The following is a 16,535-nucleotide window of genomic DNA, read 5'->3' on the forward strand; positions in this document are numbered from 1 at the left end:
TTTCATGAACCTGTCCCCTTCCCAGATCCCCTTCTACATCTCAGCTTAAGGCCATGCATGTCTTTGAACCCTGTGTTGCACCTGCAAGGACCTGGCGTGCTGCGTGTCTTATGGGGGTAATGGGGGGGGGGGTTCTGGGGAGGCGCATGTGTTAAATAAATGTATGGAGATGACCATTCTCACTCTGATCCAGTGGGGAACCCAGGAGTGTAAATGGCACTTCAGAAGATTTTTGCCACCTAGTGGTTCCCACTGGCCAAAGAGAATGTCCTCCAGAGAAGGGTACACGTGAAGGGTACAGGCAACACCCTCAGAGCTGGGGGCTGGGTGTACCTTCCAGGCAGAGGGCGGGATGCGCTATCAACAGCATCTGCTCACACATATCTGCCCTGCAGAATTGTTAGGAGGGTAAAACCAGCATGTTGAAAATACCAAGCATCGAACCCAACAGTGTTTAACTGTGGTTTCGGTCATTTTCACTGTTTTCTTCAAAACCCAGCTCAAGTTCCACCCCTGAAGTCTTCATCAATGGCTCTCTGGAGACTGAATTGTTCCTTCTTGAGGTTGCTTCAGCACTTAGTATTTTTTTTCTTTTTCATTTAAGTTTTAAATTTGCACAAGTAGGAATTGCCTCCATCATTACTGTAAAAGACCCTCACAGCATCTGAAATGTGTAGAAGAGGAGATCCCCTCACCCCCCGTCCCATGTCCTAGCAGGAGGAAAGCCCTGTGAAATCTTTATGGGTGGTGGCACTTTTACCTTGGCTATGTATATGGGTTGGGTTTTTCTAAGAAATGTCTGCTTAGTGTGTGAGTCGAACTTTCTAGATCATAGGATGGGGTGGAGTGAGGTGTCAGATACACCCGTCCAGCCTCCTCCTGGAGATTCCCATAAGGAGACCTGTCTCAGTCTCAGGGATCTCTTTACAGGTCCTGGTAACAGGTAAGTTAGGTAAAAATCTAACTTAGAGCATTTTTTTTCAGTTGAAGTTGGACACACTACCTTTATTATTGTTTGTTTATTTTATGTGATGCTGAGGATCGAACCCAGTGCCTTTCATGTGCTAGGCGAGCGCTCTACTGCTGAGCCACAACCTCAGTCCCTGAGAGCATGTTTTTAAAGGTGGCTTCCATCTAATGAATGTCTATCTCACTAATTTATTTAGATGTCTCCTTTTTTTGTTGTTAATAAGGTTATTATTTTGTGCACGGGCACTTACTTTCAGTTTGACTAAAATAGCAACATGACGTCATTGTGGGAAGCAAAGAAATTTACAAAGGAACCCTTAATCCCAGAACGTCAGAACTAGATTTGAGGGGCTTCCAAGGAGCCCTGGTGCTTATCTTCTGACTCTGTCCCTGAGATTGCACAACCATCCTCAGTTTTGCTCTTAAATATTTCTGGCTCCTGCCTTGCTCACAGGCTGATAGTAGGGACCCAGCTTCTCTCTCTTCTTATGAACTCGGGGCGACATGCGCACTGGCTCGCCAAGTGCCAGCCACTTCCCCATCTCTTCTTCCTCATCCAGCAGAGAGAAGCGTCCATCTCCTTTGGCATTTGCTGCCAGTTTCATCTCTCAAGAAGTCTTCAAATTTTAAGAGTCTGTCAAGGTCCTATTTTTAGTGGAGTAAGACTTCTCCTGGGTGTCCAGATTGGCGACGCTTCCTCTCCGCCAGATGGGCTTCTGAGTTGTGAGTGCAGCCTCCTGTGTCCTCAGCTCTCACACACTGGTCACCTCAAGTAACCTTTGCCACACGGGAGTAGGTCTACACCCTCCCCTGCCCCACTGCCTGGCGGTTGTCAGATGAGGAAAGAGGCTCAGTGAGGACAGGGGACTTGTCTAAGTTTCCAAGTGCAGCAGGGACAGAGCAGGCCTTCTGCTCTAATCCTTACCTGCTTATCCTTCCCCATCCCGCCATCTGTACTGAGGTGCCTCTTTCATTCCATTCCCTGGTCTACAGTGTCTCTGAGACGGAAATGACCACAGTCTTCCAGGGAGAGAAGAGGATGTCTGTGTGTGTGTCCAGGGGAGACAACAAATAGCACTGATTTTCCACCTACTGACCTAGAGGTCATAAACTACTAGCCTGATGGCCAAAAGCTGACCACAGTTACGTTGTGTTTGGTCTTAAGAGTTTTAAATTTTTTAAGTTAATTGATGACATTGAAAAATCAAGAATGTTCACATAAAAATTCAGACGTCCACCTTCTCCTGAAAACACAAAACTGGCAATCTGGTTGACTCTGCCTGGCCACAGTCGAATCGCGCTGAGTAGTAGCTGTACCCATTCCACTGGGAGATGCCACAGTCCCCATCAGGCCTTATTACCTTCCAACACAGAGCCACTGTCAGCTGCTATTTGTCACCTCACATACATTGTTGCTTTTCTCTTATTGGTAGATTCCAGAAAAGAGAGCCATAAGCCAGAGCCAAACCACCTTGCTTGGCATTGCATAGTCCTTACAGGCATTTGATAATCCTCGCTGTCCCCCAAATCCTTACCCAATCATCTTTGAAAACCCCCCTGCCTTGGCACATAATAGGTGTTCACAAGCAACTGTAGCAAACGTTTATTAAATGCTTGTCATAGCCAAATGAGGCTATGCAATTGGTCAGCCTTTTAACAGATGCACCAGTAAGCTCAGAGAGGTTGAGGCCATGCCCCCAAATCACACAGCTAATGAATTTTGTCACTGGTACTTTTATGATGCCACCCACTTCTGCACTGAGATTCCTCTTGTTTTGTGGCTTTTGCTGCATATTCCTTTTGCCTTTTCAACTTGTTTTCTGGTTTCTAAAGTTTTCATAGGAAGAGATCACTACTAAGATCAAGCCTTAGCAGCATGACTAGGCAGACACTGATTGAAAGAGAGGAAAGACATCTTCATTGAAGGATGACATGGCACAGTGCTTTGTGCATATGGAGAAGGACATTGTTAATCAAGGTAGAAAAGGCCATGGAAAGGCCTGGAATGACATTCTGAGGCTATGAGACTTCTGAGGACATTGGGGAGCTCTGAAAGGTTTTAAAGCAAGACCAGGCACAATCCACATCTGGCTTCCTGTGGCAGCAGAAGGGAGGTTGAGAGCATGTCACTGTGAGAATCTGAAAGGTGTTGAGCTCTTCGACAGAGAAGAGAGCAGACTGATGGGGAGACGGTGGGTGGAGGCCCCCTCAGTGAAGGCCTGGTGGGAATGGCTAGTGCTGGCCATCAGGAGGCACTGCAGTGTCATTTACTGGGATAGCAAGGTGGGAGGAGATGTGGGTTGGTGGGGCATCTGTGGAGGAACGTCCTCTGGGTGCTCCTGGATAGAGCAGGAGATGCAAGTGCCACGTGCCAAGCCAAATGTGGAACAGTGAGAAGGCAGTGCTCTGAGCCAAGAAGAGCCAGGAGACACCTCCGCTCACATTTGTGGGATTTCCTTCTGGTCACTGGCCTCTCAGGCTGCCTCTGTTTCCTCTTAGACTTGAGTCCCCAATGGTGAATAACCTCTGTCCCATCCTAGGACTGCAGAAGGCAGGCCATGGTCAATGTGGGTGCTAGGAAGGGTGGCAAGGTCCCAGCCATTCTCAGGAAGCAGGCGTTGGAGATACCCAGAACCCAGGGTCTCCCCGAGGCCCTCACTCATTAAGTCAAGACCAGAGGAGGGCAGTTACCATGGTCTAGTTCTTCCCACTCCCCTCCCACCCGGTGGGGGCCCATCTTCTCCTCTCTCCTTGTGAGCAGTGCATTTGGCTTTTTATAAAGCCAATAAATAAATAAGCAAGTGGGCATGATTAATTGATGCCATGGAGCAGACCCAGGCGATGGGAGTCAGGTGGCCATCCGGGCTTCCTGGTGGAGCTCCGCTTTTCAGCTACTGGGGCCTGCGCCAAGGAGGGGAAGCCTGACTTGGGGAGGTGCTTTCCGCGTGTGCTTGGGGTTTTCGACGTTTTCTGCAGGCATGCTGGGGCCTCTGTCCTAGACTTCTCAGGCCCTAGCCAGGGCCAGGCAGGAGGCTGGGGCCAGCCAGTACCTTAGTTCCCTCCCTGATCCTTTCCAGAGGGTCTAAGAGCCCAAGGGATCCGGAGTGGTCCCCAGCTCCGGATCCTGAGCTAGCCTCCCTCTATACAACTCCACATCCCTGTTCACTCCACCCCGTGTGACCGGTCCACAGGTTTTAGTGTGCCAGAGAGCCTTGGGGCACTGTGACCCACGGAGAAGAGTGGGGAGGGGTGCCTTCAAGGGCCAGGCTGCGGATGGGGGTGGGGTGAGTAAGGGGCTGGTGCTGATGAAGGTACCTGGAGATGGCGCCCCAGGGAGAAGCTGGAGACCCTTCTCCAGACGCCCCTACACGTGCGTGGAGGGGGCGCGGATGGGATGGGATGGTGCGCTCTGGATCCAGGGGGGCGCTGTCCGTGCAGAGTTTGGGGAGGGCCTGAGGGGAGCGCGCGGGGGCGGAGGGAGCGGGGAGGAGGGAGGAGGGAGGGAGGCGGGCAGAGCGCAGTGCAGCGGTGGCAGAGGCGGCAGAGGGAAGGAGGCAGGCGGGCGGCGGCGGGGCCGCGGGGCGAGGCGAGCGCGGGGCAGCCGCGGCCGAGGAGCCACAGCCGCAGCGGGGCCGGGCCGGGCCGGGCGCGCACCAGTGGCGGCGGCAGCGGCAGCGGCAGCGAAGGCGGCAGCATCTCGCTCCCGGAGCCAGCGCAGGTGAGGCAGGGGCGGCCGGCCCGGGGCTCTGGGCCTCTTCCCTGCTCCCTCGGTCTCTACCTCCTTCCCGGCTGGCTTCTCTTTCTTGGGCGCTCGCCCTGGGGACCCCCACCGGGCAAGAGTCTGAGCCCTAACCAGAGCAGGTCCTGGGTCCCCTCTTTCCGCGGAGGCAGGCGCCTTGTCAGCAGTGACCTTGAGCGGGCACCAAGAGGCGGGCGGGGCGGGCGGGGGTGGGCGCCTTCAGACCCGCCTGCTGTGGCTGGGGAGGGGGCAAGCCTTGCGCCTGTGGCGCGCAAACTTTCTGGGCTGAGCAGCTGCGCTGAACTTGGGGGTGGGGGTCGTCCGAGGTGCTAGAAGCCCCCAGATTTCCTCCTTCCCGGCTGCCTTTGATTTCTTTACCTGGCTCCCCTTTAGTGTTGGGGGATCTCCTTTCTTCTGGCTATTTCCCTTGGATTAGGGACATGTCCAGAGCTATGAACACTGACTCTGGGCTGGGGTCTTCTCCTCTCCACGAAAGTGGTTTCCAGTTTCTAAGAGCAGAGGTGGTGGAGGACCCAGTGCGAAGTGCTTTTCGCATCTCTGGCCTCACCACCTTTTCCAGGTATCCCCCATCCTGTCCACAGCCCTTCCCTAAACACATGCCACTCCTCCACATGAGCTCAGAAGCCCCTCCTCAGTAAGTAGAGCTTTCAGATCCGCAATGTCATGTTTTTCAGGCAGGTGTCAAAGACTCCTCGGGAAGGGGGACTTGGGCAGGAATGCTTCATGCATTCACCGGTGGACTACTAAGTTCTTGAACACTTGGATTCACTCAAGCAAGGCCTGATCATCCCCGCTGCCCTGTGGCCTCAGGAGAAAGGGACATCCTGGTGGTCAGGGATGTCCTAGCTCTGGAAACAGCCTCCTGGAACATTATCCTCAGAAAAGGGACATCAGGCCCAGAGAGGGTGAGCTAGCCTCAAGGTCACACAGTCAGAGGAACAAGGAAAACAGGGCTTTCTTAGGATGGGTTAAGGTAAATTGGTGAAGACTCCTGTTTGGTTTCTACACCTGAGGGGTTTGGGCTCTGGGACTCTGTCTTCTACTTGCTGTGTGACGTCCTCTTTCTGACTTAGTTTCCCCCTCATGTGAAACAGGAGAAGCCACTTAGTAGGGCTTTTCTGGTGGTTGAAGGAGTGAATGTTCCTAAACTTCTTACCATCATGCTTAATGCATGGTCTGTGGCCAAAATATTTTGGGTACCTGCTTGTGAGTTTCCTTTCTGAGCCTGGAAGAGAGGGCAGAGAGGGTTAATCATTCCCATTCTCTTCCTTCTGCTTCTGGCACCTAGATTAGGTGGGTTCTCCCCTGTGGTGGTGGGGCTGGTGGGGGCAGCCCTGGCTGGAACCGGTGCCTCTACATACAATGTTCAGTGGAACCCACTGTACCTGGCTGCGTGGGCCAACTCTGGTCTATGCTTTCCTGTTGCTTCCACAGGGAAATCAATACCTTATTTCTAATCGGGAAATGAAAACAGGGCCCTGCTGCAGCCCCAGGAAGAGACCCTCTTGCCACACAGTCTGGTGGGAGCAGCATGCCCTCCTGGCACCAGAGGTGGGGAATGGGGCTTCTTCACTCACTCACTCACCAAACCTTGCTTCTTGCCTTCTCTAAGTGAAAAAGTACTTGTAAATAACTCAGAGGTCAACTATAACTGGCAATAAAGTTCCTACCAGATTCAAGGCATTTGCTAGGCACTGAAGATACATTCATTCATGGGACACATTTGCAATATGTACCTACTATGTGCTAAGCACTGTTTGATATGCCAGAAACACCTGGGTAAGTAAAACAGACCCGAGTTCCAGTCAGGTAGCCTGGCTATATAAATTATCACCCAAACTGAGACACTTCTGAGAGGAAGAGGGGCGTGACTGATAACAGTACCAGGACCACAGGCATAAATGGAAAGGGTCAGTCACACTGGGATACATGGCCACCCTGTAATTTTATGGAGTTTATAGGCCCATGTCAGAGAGCTGTTAATATTTTTTGAGGACTTGCTTTTTGCCAGGCTCTGTGGCTAAGCATGCTTGGGCTGTCAACTGATTTAATCTGCACAAAGCTGAGTGTGAAGTTGGCATTACCATGTACATGCCCCTGGTGGTTGTGGTGCTGGGACCACTTCTGCTACTTAACTGATGGACTGCATAGCCTCCCAAAGATGGTGACACCAGAGTCCAGGGTGCTCATAGTCCTCTCAAAGAGGCCCACGGGTGACTGGTACCAGTAGCGCAAATGCTATAACTGATGTGGTTTGGAAGCAGACAGGGAGACAGATTCTGCCTGGAAAAACCAGACAGCTTCATGGAGGAGGGGACTTTCCTTTATGCTGGATCTTGAAACATAAATCAGGAGTTTGATAGATTGTGGAGGTCGGAGTTCGGGGATGGCAGTGATAGAGGGTTTGAATAATTCCAGGTCCAGGTTGCTAAAGCTTAGAGGTGTGAGCTATGCAGACTGTTTGGGGATACCACTCCCCAAATAGGTCCAGATCCAGTTGCAACAGGACAAGTGTTAGCTCTGAAACACTACAAACCAGCAGAGTTTAAGTCCAAGCATGGCGTGGGGTGGCAAGTGAGACCTTCTGAATTTTAGGATGCTCTGAAGACTTAACGATTCAGTAGGAAGGGAGCAAGAGAGAGAATTTGTCATACAGAATTTCTGTTTGACTTTTCCATAATCCAATCTATACTATGGACTGCCTGCAAGGTCATGGAAGTCATTTTGTTATACAGAATCAGTGCAGATGAATTTTATCAGCGCATAGCAGCAAAGGGGTTTCACCAAGCAAACTGATTGCCCAGAAGAGAAATATTAACTTAGTTGAGGGAGAGAGGTTTTAGCTATATCGCTTGCAAATAAGAAATATTCTCATTATAAATTAAATCTTTTCCATTTGTTAAATCACATACCAGAAAAATCTAACTTCCTTCTCCCTCCCCTCCTCTTTGTGTCACCTCTCTGTTGCCATATAAATCTGAGAGCAATAAAACTGCATTTCTTTAGTAATGACTTATTTATCAGACTTCTTACTAATTTAGATTGGCCTCCTTTCCTCCCTCCGGAATTAAGTGGAATTATTAAAGTTTGATGGATCTAAAAATTTGAATCTAGTAACAAAGAACAAAGAGGGGGTGATTAACTTTTAAGGCCTGGGATTGGAAAGTCAAGCTGGAAAGATTTGGGAAGCAAAAGAGAAGTTGATGGAAAGGAAGAAAGGAGGAGGGAGCAGGGCCAGTTTTGTGAGAGTGACATGGAGGGGGCGGGCGGCACCGAGAAGGGTCCTTGCACTTGACTTAATGCTCTCCAATCATCATGTTGCAAATCTCAGTCATTTTTGAGATTTTTCAGTTTACACTGGTTCCTACAAATTAGGTAACTTATCTAGGGTGGAAGAAAGTTGAGGGCCAGAAGATGTAGAAAGAGCGGGGAAAGATAGAGATAGGAGAAAAAGAAAAGAAAGTAACATTTTAAAAGGCTCAGCTATGGCTGGGGTGTAGCACTGCAAAAAAAATAAATAAATAAAATGAATTTTAAAAAATTAAAAAATAAATAGAAGTCCTTCCCTATGCCAGATGCTGTATGCTGTTTATCTATCTTAATCTTCATAGCAATCATGAGAGAAGTAATCTTATCCCTGTTTTAAAATGTAGGTTTATTATTATTCAGGTGTGGTAAGGCCAACAGATCAGGAGACATAGAAAAGACAGTTACAGTTCCCAAGAGGAGAGGGTATGCCACACCAGGCAGGGCCTGGGGAAGCCCCCAGGGGCAGTCAGGAGGGAGCAAGTGGAAAGGGCGCAGGAGTCTTTGTTGTGGTTTCTTCGGGAAGACACAGGTGGGACAGGGGAAGCAGTTTGTCTCATTTCAGCAGACTCTGGGGCATAATGGCTGTCCCTAGTTATCTGGTACCAAATCTGGGATGATTAAGGCAGGGAAGTAGTGGCCCAGAATGCCTGAGTTCCATAAAGGAGATGTCTGGGAGCGTGGGTTCCGGATTGGTGGCTTGCATGTGAAAGGCACACTGTCATAGGTGAGTCTTTTACTCTTTCTAGAAACTGAGCATCCCTGGGGTGGGGAGTCCCTCCAGGGTCAGCAAGGCCTCAAGATGTCAAGCGTCAAATTCAGAAACTAAAAAACAGTTATTACAATTCCCTATTTGATAAATGAGGAAACTGAGACTCAAAAAAGTTTAGAGTTCAGACCCAAATCACTTGACTGGTGAGGTGATGCTGGGTTGAAAAGTATGTGCTCTTTCGGACTTCTCAGAAATGGGAAGGGTCGGGATTGTGCATGAGCAGCCCTCATAACTATAATCTCTCCTCTACACACCTACAACAATTTGAGGGATGGAAAGTGGAGGAAGAAAATACAGCTGACCCCCCCCTGTCCACAGTTTCCACATCTGTGGATTTGAGCAACCACAGATGGAAACTGGAAAAAAAATTATGTTTGGATTGAACACATATAAATTTTGTTCCTTATCATTATTCTCTAAACAATACAGCATGATAACTTACATAAGCATTTACCTTGTGTTAGTATGGTCGGGAGATGGTTTAAAGTATATGTGAAGGTCAGTGTACCTAGTACACAATGTCATATGAGGGAGCTGGAGCATCTGTGGATTTTGGCATGGGGAAGTGTCTTAGAACCAATGTACTGAGGATACCAAGGGATGGATGCATGATTTTTCTTCCAGAGACAAAGAGGCGAAGTTAGCGGTCAAGGCTTCAAGTTTGGGAGAGGTATCAAATGGGGGCCTTCCAGGTGACCTCCAAGAGGGTGTCCACATGGAGGTCCTGTCCTGCCCAGATAAACCTTCAGGGAGAGAGGCAGAGCAGAGGACGTGCTTATGGTCCAGCAAGCTCGCTCCCAACAGGAAGAATGGCCGTTCTGATGACCCTACCCCCATCCCTCTTCCCAAATTGTCCAATAAAATAAGACTCCTCCTCTTTGGGGGCAGAGCTAGGGAGAGGCGGGTATGGCAGAGTGAACTCTGAGGATTCTCCCCCTAGAGAAGGGACCCTGGGGAATGAGGAAGCACCCAGGGAAGTGAGGAGGGCAGAAGACGGTACCAAACATAATATCTTATAAGGCTGGGCATTTTTTGGAGTATAAGGAAAAGGGCCCCATCGCTTTCATGGGATTCCTAAGTAACAGGAAGCAGCCCCGAGTTAGTAAAGAAATGGTGAGGGTGCGGGGTGGGTGCTGAGCAAGCCACAGCTAACCTCATCACCAAGCGAAGAGAAGACCCTTTGGTTTTAGGAGCCTGAATATAGCAGGGAAACCAAATGCCTCCCTGCGTTTTCTGGTCCCAGCTCAGGTGCCATAAACATTGTTAGATTGTTATGTTGTAATGTAACATCTAGGCAGGGTTCTATAGTGGTGGAGTAACCTGCCTCCTTATTTAAAAATCAAAAGGTGGGACTTAGGAAAATGATCAAAGCTTGTAGTGGGCTCAGCCTAAGAAAATGGCTGAGGGATGGGGGCGGGTTTGGTAGATGAACATGACAAAGACTGAGCAGATGAGTTTGTGTGTCCTTGTGCAATGATAAAAGTGAAAATAACGATCTGTACCTGTTTGATGCTTTGCCCTCTTTATATCCTTCTGCCCAGAAAGGAATCAGGAACTGCAAGTAGTAGCACAAATGGCTTTAATGGGTAGTTCTAATCAGAAGTGTTTCTTCTGAACCCCTGACTCTATCACCGCTCTCCAGGTGAGCAGTTTCCTCTGCCACCTCCAAGTTCTGTCTTCATACTATTGTCTCTCACACACACTCACCTAGGAGAAGACTAGGGCCCTGAATCCATAACCAGGTAGCTATTCATCAGCTGTGAACTGGCCATGTGATGTACTTTTTATCATCAGCTTTACTGAATAAAAGCAGGGAGTGTTAACTTAGGACCAGAGAGGTTTGGAAAACTGCCCATGGTCACATGGCAAATGAGACTGTAGGCATCTCTCAATGCCTCCCTACCCTCTCAACTCCTATGATTAACCTCTAGATGTTTGGCCTCTGCTTTTCTCACTGTTGTGTCTTCAGATGTTCCCCTTCTGATGCCCAAGGACTAGGGTGCTGTTTCCCATCTCTCCAGAGTCTCTGAACATCTCCTGAACATTTTACACCATCCCTGCGGGGGCACTTTAGACTTCTGGATTCTAAAGTCGTGGGTATCCTTCTTGGAGCTCTGGACAGAATAGAGAAAGGGAATTATGCAGGGATGGGATTGTAGAGGCACTTGGATGCTAGGCTCAGTCCTGGGTAGAAGGAGTGGCAGCAGTCTGCAGGAATCTGGAGGCAGAGGAGCAGAGAAGACCGTGATACACATGTGGCTCAAGAGAGGAAGCTGACTCTCTACCTGCTCTTTCCCACCCATCCTTACCATAGCAGGCCAGAGAACTTTAGGACCAAGAGGTCCCTTGGAGAATAACTGGTCCAACTCCTTGATCTGACAGAAAAAGTGAAAAGATTTGTTATTATTTATTTTATGTAGGTCAGAGTTATGACTGAGCCAGATCTGCCAAATTGAACATTTTAGGTTCTGGGTTCCTGTTTCGTTCAACCTCCCCAGTGTGTCAGAAAATGGTAGACACTCAATGCATGATTATATTAGTTTCTCAAGGCTGCTGTAACAAATTGCCATAAACTTGGATGCTTGAAGCAACAGACATTTTTCTCTCACAGTTATGAAAGCTTGGAGCCCCAAATCAAGGTGACAGTAGTGCTGTTCTCTCTTTACTGACTCCAGGGAAGAATCCTCTGCCACTTCCTAGCCTCCAGCAGTCACTGGAAATCTTTTACATTCTTTGATTAGTAGTTGCATTGCTCCAAATTCTACCTGTCTTCACAAGGCTGTCTTCTCTCTGTGTCTTATTCTCTGCTTCCAAAACTCTCTCCTCATAAGGACAGCAGTCTTCCTGGATTGGGGTCCACTGTGAGTTTCACCTGATCTTATTTTTTTACATCTACATAGACCTTATTTCCAAATTAGGTCACATGGCAGGTACTTCAGCCTATCATTTGGGAGGGACACAATTCAACCCAATAAGCTCTCCTTTTCCCCAAAGCTAACACCAGTTGTGAAGAACCCAAAGGTCTCTAGAAGGAGAAAACAATGGCTGTTTAGTCCACATTTGCAGGTAAAGCAGCACCTACCATTCAAGCCTGAAGAGCTCAAATTAATGTCCACATGATCTTGGGAAAGTGGATTCTGGGCTGTCATTCTCCTCATTTGTAAAAAAAGGATATGAATAGTACTTATCTCATGGATAAGATAGAAGTCCTCAAAACAGCACCCAGGAAGCTCTTCACGATGTCAGCCATTACTCTTTCTCACCAACGCACCTTGTCGTGGATGGGACTTTTCACCAATATGTCGATCTCTTCATTCTCACAGCTAGCCTGTGATGTGGCTTGATAAACATCAATTTCCTTTCCTCATAAGGTGGTTTTGCTTGATGAAGCCAGATCTTTAATCCAGGCCTTGGGTTTCTCATTCCACTCCGGGTAGCCAGCAGCTCACTGGTACAAAGATGTTGCTGTCGGATCCCCCCAGGTTGCATGAGCTGGAGGTTGGAAAGAGTCAAGTTTTAGGCCCTTGTAGGGCAAAGTTGTGGGAAGAATAGGCTGTGCCCCCAAATGGAAACAGGTCTCAACATCTGTTGCCCAGTTGTCACTGGGCTTTAGAGAAAGTGGGACTGATGGAGCCAGCTAACCTTCCTTCCTAACTTTCTTCCTTCTTTGCGTTCTTGGGTCCTAGCACATAGTAGGTGGTTCATGAAAATAAGATGGATTTTTTTTATTTCTTATGAATTCAAATAGCCCCCTTCTCCCCCCCCAAAAAAAAAACAGTGACAACACAACTCTAGGATAAGTCCACATGCCTAAACAGTGACTGTTGTTCTGTGTTGTGTAGGGACTCAGGGTGGGCCATCAAAGTGTAATCAACTGAAAAATCTGCTTTTGATGCTATTTGAGAAAATGAGATGTTGAGGTGAACAGTCAGCGATCATGATGGGCAAGCCTTTAGTGGTGAGGATGTGAAGAGGGCACGCCTATAGGCAGGGTATGTAAGAGATGCAGTATTTGAGAACTGGCATCAGGGACAGATGCCACTATGAATGGAATCTCCAAAATGTTGCCATCAGGAGTAGATAAGAGCATGAGGCTAGGAAAGTTCTACTCACTCCAATCAATGCACGTCATCTCTTTCCCTTGTCCTCTTCCTCCTTCCCCCCTTCCTCTTCTCTCTTTTTGTTATAAAATAGGAATTTGGCTAGTCATTAGCAATATAGAAGTATCTCCAACTTCTTCTTCTCTAGTCACTTGATATATTGAAAACTTTCTCCTTTTTGATATTAGTTACAGCCATTTGTCTTGCATTTGCAAATGAACTTTGAGATGAAGTGATTCATCTTTTCTGTATGAAGCTTTAATAACCAACAGGCTGTTTACCACTTTCCCCCTTTTTGTTTATTGTCTATTTAGACAGCATGGAATAGAGCCTCCCTCAGTCTGATTGTTTGAACAATAACCAGAGTATAGGACCCCCCAGTCATGCTGTAATGGCCCTATAGCATCAGTGAGGAAAATGCCTTTGTTTTAAGCCACTAATGTATTGGACTTGTTTGTCACTGCAGATTAACTTAGCCCACACTAACTGATTTAGGTAGGATGTAAGGTGAAATAGTAATATCTTGGTAAAATTTTTTTTTATATTGGTGATTAAAACCAGGAATGCTTAACCACTGAGCCACATCCCCAGCACCCCACCTTTAAAAAAATATTTTATTAGTTGTTGGTGGACCTTTAGTTATTTTTATATGGTGCTGAGAATCGAACCCAGTGCCTCACTCATGCTAAGCAAGTGCTTTACCACTGAGCCACAGCCACAGCCCTCCCCAGCCCTTTTTTATATTTTATTTAGAGACAGGGTCTTGCTAAGTTGCTTAGGGCCTCATTAGGTTGCTGATTGAATTCACAATCCTCCTGCCTCAGCCTCCTGAGCTGCCACAGTTACAGCCATGCGCCACTGTGCCTGGCATTTATTGAGATACATTTGAGTCTTTTAATTACTTTGGCTATGGTGCCAAAAATTTTAGTGTTTGAATATACTGTAACCACTGCCCTGTGAGGTGACAGCCAATCTCCCCATCATGGCCAATGTGGACTTTTCTAGTTTTGCCCTAGTTTCATCTTTTCATGCTGTCTCACTAGTCTAGAGCATCCTCACAATAGGCCCTGTGCCTGCACATCTCCAAGCTTTTGCTCATGCTCTGCCCTGAATGGGACATCCACCAGGAAATCACTGTCACTTGCTGAGTGTCTGAGGTGGAGGGTGACAAGTGCATGGAGAGAGAGAGAGAGAGGAGCCCTGGGTTTGTTCTTTGAAGGCAGAGTTAGGACCAAGAGTGGTTCCTGCTCAATGAGAGAGAATTTTTTAGCCTATAGAGCTTGGCCCGGCCCAGTACTGTGTTCACAGCACTAGAAAACTTCCAGGCAGAGGCAGGTGTCATGGAGGGGGTTCTAGGTTAGCAGGAGTACAGCAGACTCTCCAATCCTGCCTCGCATGACTGTAGGGAAGACTGCCCAAAGAGGGTGGATCTTGGCTGCCAGTCTATATGTATTTTTTCTCTTTTCAAAATAAAAGTAGCTTTTTCTCCCCCTGGTTATAGAGCTGTTACATAATGATTATATAAAATTCAAATGGTATCAAAAAGTATAAAGAAGAAAGTAAAACTCAGATGAAAATGCCAGGGAACAGCTAGCTCCTGTTAACATGTTGTCAGATGTTCTTCCAGATATTTCTCTATGACTGATAGGTACGCAGATAATAATAGAGTATGGGCATCTTAAATATCAATAAATATGTCTCCACCTCATCTTTTATAAGTGGCTCTGCCATAATTAATTGAACAAATCCCTTCCTCATGGGTACTTAGGTTGTGTCCAGAATTTTGCTATCATAGGCAACACTGTCACATTCTTGATGTGAGCCCCTGGGTAAATGAGCGGGCGTCTCCTGATGATGAATTCCCAGAGTGGAGTCACTGAATCAGACTAAACCATTTGGGGTGAAAGAATAAAAGAAGAATATCATGCAAAAGTGTCTGAAGGAAGAGAGGTGAATGAGGGATTACGCCTGGGCTGGAAGGTTTGTGGGGCCCGGATGTAGAGGATAGAAGAGAGTGGGGAGGAAGTACAGGGAGACGATTTAAGAGAGCTCCAGCCCAGTTTTAAGTGAGCCATTCTGTAGTGAAAAGGGTACTCGTGGGTGACAGAATCTATACAAAACCAGGCAATTACAAGCACTTTCAAATATGTAGTCTCATTTAAACCTACTCCACTCTCAGAGGAAAGTCTCCATCTCGACTTTACAGAAGATCATTGTGGAGACAAAAATGCAGAAGGCATTTTTTTTTTTTTTAAATCAGGGAGTTCTTTTCCAGATGCATCCAGCCAACTTCCTCTTGTGTTTCATTGGCTGGAATTGGGTCATGTGGCCACGCTGAAGCCAATCATTGCCAAGAGAATGGGACCAGTGGGGCATAAATGGACCAGGGTTTGTCTGAGTGAGCTAGGGGCTGGGAACATGTGATCATAGTCAGAGCTCTGCCAGCTGGGAAGGTGGAGGGAGAAGCCACTGGGGAGGGAAAGAGGTTTGGGCATATTTCATCCTCTATCCTAGTGCTGGCACAGGGCCTGGTGCATGAAAGAGAAAAGTACTGATTGATTGGATGAATGAATGAAATGCATCAGTAGGTGTTTCTCCACTGAATCCTGATATTTAGGATTCATAATGCACCAGTCATGCCCAATACTCTGGCAACTTGGCAGGATGGTTTAGGTACTTCAGAGATTATAGGAATGCCACCAGCTATTAGGAAATTGCAATTTAGTTGGGTAGTAAACACTAGAAAGAAAGATATGTCATTGGGCCTGGGCTCTAATGTAGACTGAACATGCAAGGGAGGTATCAATTGGTACCCAGAGAAGTAGGAGGAGACCCCACAGGGACAGGACACTGTGGTGAGCAGAGGTATATGATGGAAAAAATCACCTATGTCCTCAGGAAACAGGTGTGAGGGGGAGAGAGTCTGAAGAGGACTCTTCTTGAGAGCCTACAATGTGCTAGGGATCGGGGGAGCTGAAACTGAATATGAAGTTGCTTGCACAACATTGCACAGCCAGTAAGGGATGAGATGAGGCCTGTGGAGAAGGTAGATCCATTCTGATGGCCATTGAGGGCCCACCTAAGACCAGCAGGTGGTGAGATGAGTGGGCAAAGGGGAGCCTAGAAACTGACAGGAGGACCTAGGAGAGAATAAACTCAGCAAAAGTTCAGATGTAAAAAGGCAGGATGGCAGAAGCATTCATAACAGGATTCAAGGTGGGCTTAAGGCTGCGGCATTGATTTCAAATCTTTGCTCTGTCACTTAACAGCTGTGTGACCTTGAACAGGACACTTCCCTTCTCTGTAGCTTAGTTTCTCCATCTATAATATAATGATGATAATTCAATGGGTTCAGTGCCCAGCATATTATAGGAATTTAATAAATAGCAATATTCTTATGATGGGCCTCATTTTTACCCTTGTTTTGTAATTTCATGGGTAACCAGACCTGGAGCCGACTCCTTGGTGTTCAGTCTTGGGGTTCTATTCTGCCTTGGTCGCTACCCTGCACATTTGACCTTGAATTTCCCCCTCCCGGGCTTTTCCAGTCCCAGCTGTAAAATAAGGGGGGCATGCTGGATGTTTTGTAGCATCCACCCTTGCTCCAAGTCCTGCGTTGTGTGAGGTG

General features: G+C 47.6%; 1 protein-coding gene across 10 annotated transcripts in view; it reads left to right on the forward strand.

Moving 5' to 3' along the window:
- Positions 1–4,535: 4,535 nt before the first annotated feature.
- The window catches only part of Atp2b2 (ATPase plasma membrane Ca2+ transporting 2), a 342,527-nt gene continuing 330,527 nt past the window's right edge, over positions 4,536–16,535 (forward strand). For 8 of the 10 annotated variants that reach the window (XM_078033478.1, XM_078033481.1, XM_078033480.1 and 5 more), the window contains exon 1: positions 4,536–4,687. The gene's annotated coding sequence lies outside the window, so the exon portion shown is untranslated. The remainder of the gene's footprint in view (positions 4,688–16,535) is intronic. The other 2 variants (XM_078033482.1, XM_078033485.1) reach the window with 1 other exon arrangement.

Source organism: Ictidomys tridecemlineatus, chromosome 16 (genome assembly GCF_052094955.1).
Source record: "Ictidomys tridecemlineatus isolate mIctTri1 chromosome 16, mIctTri1.hap1, whole genome shotgun sequence".
Classification (NCBI taxonomy): Eukaryota; Metazoa; Chordata; class Mammalia; order Rodentia; family Sciuridae; genus Ictidomys; species Ictidomys tridecemlineatus.